Source organism: Cynara cardunculus, unplaced genomic scaffold, assembly GCF_001531365.2.
Source record: "Cynara cardunculus var. scolymus isolate 2C unplaced genomic scaffold, CcrdV1 Un_Scaffold_783, whole genome shotgun sequence".
NCBI lineage: Eukaryota > Viridiplantae > Streptophyta > Magnoliopsida > Asterales > Asteraceae > Cynara > Cynara cardunculus.
This window is the reverse complement of record NW_020200619.1, coordinates 115612-122992: the sequence shown is the minus strand read 5'-3', so window position 1 is coordinate 122992 and position 7381 is coordinate 115612.

Here is a 7381-nt window from a genome sequence, read left to right as displayed (position 1 = left end):
CTCGTTCCAAAATGATAAGCTGCTCAAAATCCGAGATTTGCTTTAACAGCATTTGTGCGTTCAGCTCGAGAGAGTTAATCTTATTCTCAAATGATTTTCGTTAAGAATCAAATCTTTTCTCAACTTCCATAATCCACTTTTTTTCTTTCTCCGTATCTTTTCTTTCAGCATTTAAAACCTTTTTAGCATTTAAAACCTTTTCCTTTTCTATTTCCAATAATTTCCTTAACTCAATCAAATCATTCTCTTGTTTATGAATTTTCTCAGTAAAGTCCTTTGTCTATGTATTATTCTTTGGAGAGTTCCTCTCAGCAGTTAGTTCATTTTGAACTTTTTGTAGTTTATTGGACAAATCTTTATTAGACTTACTCCATGTTTTTATCTCTTTGTCACATTCTATTATGACTTCATTCAAGGATTTTTCAAGTTTATTAATCTGATACTTGGAATCATTCTCAACTCTTTCTAATTCTTCTTTATGCTCCCGTTTCAAATATTTAATATATTTAAGATAATCCCTTACTAAATCTTTATAGCTCTCACTACTCTTTTCCAGCTCAGCAATCTTAGCTCTCATCTCCTTTATGATATCTGCCATTAAAAATTGATTGATCAGTTATAGGTCTATACAGTGAAATCAAAAAAAATATCAGAAACACTTAAGCTCAAAAAATAATACTAGAAAAAACACAAAAGAATGATGAGAATACAGAAAATCGGCGAAAAATTGTCAAAAATCAGTAAAAAACAGTCAAAACTGTTGAAAACAGTTAAAAACTGATGAAAAACAGTTAACGCGACAGAAAACAGTTCAAAGATTCTCAAACAGTTTAAAACACAAACAGATAAACGAAAATGATCCAAAAAAAATCTAAACAAAAACTAAAACTAAGAGAATACAAGAACAAAAAGCAGTCTTTAAACCCAAAGTACCAAATTACAAACAAAATTGTATGTTATCCAAAATCAGGTACAAACAGAAATATTATAACCAAAATCAATTAAACCCTCTTGATTCCAACTGTTCTCTTAGAACTCAAATTAAGTATTGAATCAGACTTCTCCCTTGATATGCAGTGACTGACCGTTTGACCAACTTCTAACCAGAAACTCTCCAAGCCTTCATAGTAACACAGCAATGTAACTGAAGCAAGTGTGCAGTCACTGGTTTTATGATCTGCTCAGAGGTTGATCAAAATCTCAAATGAAATATGCATGAAGAACCTCTAGCAGCTTCTGCAAATGCTGGAAATTTTGAGCTGCAAGCTGTTTAGGATGGGAACACAAAGTCAGAAGATCTTGATTCTCCAAAGTCAAATGCAAATTCTTTGTCTAAGCTATCTCCCATAAAGAATTCTTGTGTTGATGAAGACAAATATGCTATAGGAAAGGATATGCAGCAGATCGCTTCCAAAGCATCTGTGGTGTCTGCAGGCAAATAATCTGAAACAGGCGGTGGCAATAGCAATGCTGTAGATGGATCTGGTAATGCAATTGTTGTGTGAACAGACAAAGTCAAACACAAAATTAACAGCTTAAGAATCAAGAATAATCTAATCAGCTGCTAAAAACTATAAAAACCAGAAACTCTTCACCAGCATTTAGCAATTCCTCTTTCACTTCACTGTGTGATGAAATAAGAAACAGGTTCAATAAGCAATGAACAGACAGTCCAAACTGCTCAATAAACAGATTTTAAACTGTCAACACAATATCCTAAACCTGTTGTATATTGCTAAACTGCACTTTCAAACCAGAAACAAAGCCATACCATACACCATAACACTTGAAATGTTGATCACCAACAGTAGTAACAGCAGCAAGTACAAAAACAATTAAACCAAATGAAGAATATGATCTTTTTAAGTCAATAACTGCTGCTGTTCCACAATAGTTCAAACAACAAAAACTCAAGATCAAACAACAAACATGTTTAATTGCTCAAAAATACAGCATATCCGAACCAATAAATCCTTTTCATTCTCCTCAACACATTGAAGTCTGTCTCAATCTAACAGCAACTCAAACTTGACCAGAAACATCAACATACTTAAGACTAGCACCAGAACTGTTAAGATGTACACTAGAATTCGATTTGAAAACCTTTTGAGTAAGATATGAAATCTGTTAAACAGTTGATGTATCAAACGATTTGTGCAAATCCTCTTACTCTATCCAGATGATTTACCGAGTGATACCAAGAATTAACAAATTGCTTAGGTTTACACAGGCTATTGAATGATTTAAAATAGAAGACTTCTTGTTCTATTTACCTTGAACCTGGCTGAAGTCTGTTGAGCGATGAAAACAAAGTTAAAACGGTCGACCCTTTATATGATATTACGATTTACTTACCTGTATCGATGAAGCCTTACCTTCTGATTTGAGTGATTTAACAGAGAAACATGTGCGATAAACAGAACCTTTAATCAAACAATGCTTCTACGATTTAGGAGAAAATTGGTCAAGCTACAGTCGATTTGCTAGATGATAAAATGGAATCCGCTCAAGTTGTGTGCAGATAACTCTCCGCTCAAGCAATGAAGTCTCTAAATCGCAAATTCGATTAAGCCAAACGATTTACCTATCCGGTCATTAGTCCGCTCAAGTCTTTTGCTTAAATCGCTCACAAAACAGTCACACAATCAATCGATTTACTTATCCGGAGACTTATCCGCTCAACTCTCCGGTCAAGATTTGAAATAAATCGCTCGTTTAAACTCTAAATCTCTCAAGCTAAATCTTAATCCGCTCAAAGGTTAAACCTAAATCGCTCAAGTATCCATTCACGAGATGATCGAATCCGGACACTTATCCGGTTATCCTGTAAGATTGAACAATTGACTAACTTCAAATCTGATTTAGTGAAATCCGATTGAAGAGAAGATCTGAGATTACCCAACGATGTGGAAGAGATGAAGTCTCCGTATGAGTTCTTTAACAAACTGGGCTTTATGAGCCTTTTGATTTGTGCGATTTAGACTCCGATCATTTAAGCTTTGCACGGTGTTAATATAAATCGCTCAATCTGTAAGCGATGAGGAAGCTAATCCGGTCAAGCAATTTTAGAAGCAGGAGGCTGGATTGAGCGATGAAGAGATGGGCCTAATCAGGTTGGGCCTTGGGCTGTGCGATTTAACACAAATGCATTCAAACTAAAATTCAAAATCAGATCTAAACTATCAAAAACACAAAAACAAAAACAAAATTAACAAAAAATGGATCAAAAACTCTGACTTTTTACGAAAAAATTAAGAACACAAAAAAATTTAAAAACACAAAATTCGATTAAATCTTGAAATATAATGATCAAATCACAAAAGTTTGTGAATAACAAAGATTCACAACACGACTATGAACAGTTTGATCATGGTTTTAACACAAAAAACACATGATTTTTAAAAAAATCGGATCAAACTTAAAAAAAATAAGAACACGAAGAACAAAAAAAATTTCAGAAAATAAACTTCAAAAAATCTTCAAAAACTGATTTCATCTTCTGATTTCTTGCACACTCTGCTTTGATACCAATTGTGTGTCCCACTTTTAATGATCAATCTTCACAAAACCTTCATAATCATGGCAGATTAAAGATATTTCTTGTAAGAACATCAAGAACACTAAGATGAATATTTAGAGAGAAAGTCAAACATTCAAAGCTCAGTCAAACTCTCTATTACGTAATATGTTTTACAAATGAGCTCTCCTCTTCTAACAAGTACAAGACAAACTCCTATTTATATGGTCAAACTACTAAACATAGTCAAAGTCAAACTTGCCTAATAAAAGTCAAACACGATGACTTTTACAATTATAGACAATATTTAACTTTCAAGACGAATACAATTTAATACTGATTTTCAGTCCTAACAAAAATGTTACAAGCTAAATATAAGTCTTATAGACTTATTTTCCTTTGAATTGTACTTAATAAGACTAAGTATAAGTCTTAAAGACTAAGTATAAGTCCTAAAGACTTATCTTCAGATATGTAAACTATGCTTACAAGACTAAGTTTAAGTCAGTTATCTTTAAAGTCTGAAGACCTTGAGTTCAGAGCTCAGATACAGAGCCTCTGGTTCGTTCAACCAGAGTCTCTAGTTAGTCTATCCAGAGCCTCTGGGTCAGGAAAATATTACAAGACTAAGTATAAGTCATATAGACTTGTCTATATCTGAACTATGCTTACAAGACTAAGTCTAATTATTAAAGACTTATCTTCAGATCTCTAAACTATGCTTACAAGACTAAGTCTAAGTTTTCAAAACTTATCTTCAAAGTCTGAAGACCTTGAGTTCAGAGCTCAGACAGAAAGCTCGGATACAGAGCCTCTGTGTTGGTCCCAGCTGGATATACAAGAGTTTATAGGTAACAGTTTATAGAAGGGGGGATGAATACAAACAAAAAAAATTCACTTTTAAAATTATATATTTATAAGGAAAGATCAATACAAATTTTAGAGATTTGTATCAAAAGTGTCTTAGATTACAATAGTCCTAACCACCTATTTATACTAGTAACCTAATAAGAAGATACCTATCTAGTGAGATTATTTAGCTAATCTTCTACTATCAGATAAAGCTTATCTATAAGAAGGATAAACATTAAAACAAGATATACTTTGTAGAATCCAGCTGTTGATTAGTCATCTCCAGGTGTCTTCCATAGAATATGAGTTCAACCTTATCTTCATATCTTCATAGTTTGCATCTGGTTGAACTGGTGAAGGAAGGCTCCAAGTGTTAGTGCCTAGAGGGGTTATGAAGATGCACTTTCCATCGCATCTCTGGTCAGTTCATCGACCCTCTGGTTGTTCTTTAGACATAGTCATTTTTCCTTGAAGTCTTCCATCGGCCTTCTGGTTCTTCATCACTTGTTTGTCTTCATTACATCATGCATAATACTTATGGGGTCTAACAATCTCCCCTTAAGTAATGAAAGAACAAACATTAACTATTCTAGGAACATTCAAAGTATGAGTGAAGAACAAAGGCTATTCTAAAGAAAATCATCTTTTGCCAAATTTTTCATTGGAACAAATGATGAATTCTTACATCGATGACATATAAAGTACAAGACAAAAGAAACATAAGACTATATTCAGGGTCTTCCATGTGATATATCCCAAAAGCGCATGAGTAGTCCTCTGTATTCGACGAATGTAGATTCTCATGTATCAGTCTCTGTCCATCGTCTGTTGGCACATGAGGTCTGCCCAACCTGTCTTTGAAGGCTTTTAGAAACCATTTAAGTGTTTCATTTGAATACTTAAAGGCCTCAGTCAACCTAAAAAATTTCTTCGTTCCAAACTCATTATTATATACCAGACCCAGTTCTGGTTGAGTAAGGATAGAGGCTGACCTCTTCTTCTACAGGCCAGGGAAGTCTACATCAGGTGGAGTGCAGGATAGTCTATCGATGCCAAGATGCAGAGCAATCTCAAAGTCACTATTAGCTTGATGCTTCACCAAGGTCTCCATTGCCTACATGATCGCTCTGTTTGCGAAGGTCCTCATCTTGATGTCCATGACCAACCTTATTCCATCGTTTGAAAAGACAGCCCATGGTGGTTGGGTGGTCTGTCTAACAAACCTATTGTTTAGTAGGTTCATGGATTCTGGTGAAAGAATTGGAGGATTGAGAGTCAGCCCTTCACTGCGATCATGGTACATATATTGATGGATGTTCTCCATCATGACTGGCTCCCTTGGCGGCACCTCTGGACGTCTCCTGAGTGACTCCATGTTTGCTATGATTTCATCGATGACCCCTTGAGGAGGGTGCCTCGACGAAGAAGGAACATCTACTTACACCTGGGTTTGTTGGGCTGTGGGTTGGATTTGTTGGGCCATGGGTTGTGTTTGGGCTAATAGTTGAGAGTGGGTTAGTGATGGAAAGGTTTGGATTGGCTCTGGTTCAATGGGCTCAGGTGGGGTGATTTCTGGTTCAAGAGGTTGTGTTTGGGTGGTTTCTGGTTCATCGTGTTAAGTTTGGGTTGGAGGTTGTTGTGGTGATGAAGGTTGGGTGATTGTGGGTTGAGGTTGTATGGGTAGAGASGTGAAGGGTTATGTGGTGCATGGTGTTGGTGAGGGGGTTAATTATAGATTGGGAGTTGCTGATGGGCTGAAGGGTAGGTTTGTTGTTGGTGGTGTGGTTGGTTCTTCATCGGTCGATGAGCTCAACTCGATGGGTTCTTGGGAAGTGGCGAGGGGGAAATGTACATTATGTATATCTTCAGAGGGTTGAGCCTTTGGTTCCCTCGCATGGGTTGTGGGAGATGGTTGGTTTTGTGTTTGAGGTGAGGGTGGTGGTGCAGTGGATTCCACGTGTTGAGCAGCAGCGGCCTGGTTCTCCCCCTCATGAGGTCCAAGACCTTGATCATCGGGGTATGGGTCCTCATGGCGTGGCCTCTTGTGCAGGCGGCTGCTGGAGTAAGAAGCTCTGCTACTCTTCTTTGTTTTCTCCTTCCTGAAGGTTGCAAGATACGCCTTCAGGGCCTGTTGTCTTCTGCTCTCCTCCATCGTGTGAAGGAGAGAAGTGGTGTGCGCCTGTTGATCTGCAAGGCTCTGAGAGAGAGCCTTGGTTGGTTGAGTGGCGCGATGAATGAATTTTGCACTTATCTTATTGAAGGATGAGACAAGTGCCTTTGACAGGGCCCTTAGGTCGGCCCTGGTTGCCTATTCCATGGTGGAGGTGGATGCAGGTGGGGGCATGGAGGTGGAAGTGGATGTCGATGATGCAATAGGGATGTTGGTGATGATATTCCTCACCTTTATAGTGAAGGAAGAAAAGGCTTCATCGAAAGATGGGACTGCAGAGGGGGGTGGGGAGGAGGTGGTTGGGGTATGTGGGCTAATATGTTATCTGGGAAGGATGTGAGGGTGTTTTGGATGGTGGTCATTTGATCGGAGAGGGAGGCAAGGGTTTCATCGATTGATGATATTAGTGGTGGGGTTGGTTGAGGGATGTGGGAGAATATGGTGGCAGGAAGGTTGTTGAGGGTTTGGAGGATGGTGTTTATGTGGGTGGTGATGGAGGCTAGGATCTCATCATTCGCAGTTGCCTGGGCCGTGAGAGTGGTGATCGAGTTCATTAAGAGTTGGTATCTTTGGGTGGCAAAGGCAGAGGAGGTGTTATGGTGTTAGGTGACTGTTTGTTGCAGCATTTAGAGACGTGCTGTGTTGTCTCGGGTTTGGGTTTCAAGGGTTGCAAGGGACTGTCAAATGGGGGTAAGATCGATGGATGGAGGGTTTTCGACAATCCAGTGTATGATGAGTTTTAGGTCTTCCAAGGACCACTGGATCGAGTCTACAAAGGCTTGGAACTCAGCCTTTGTGACCAGATCAGCCATATTGGTAACCCCTGCAGCAACGGATGCTGC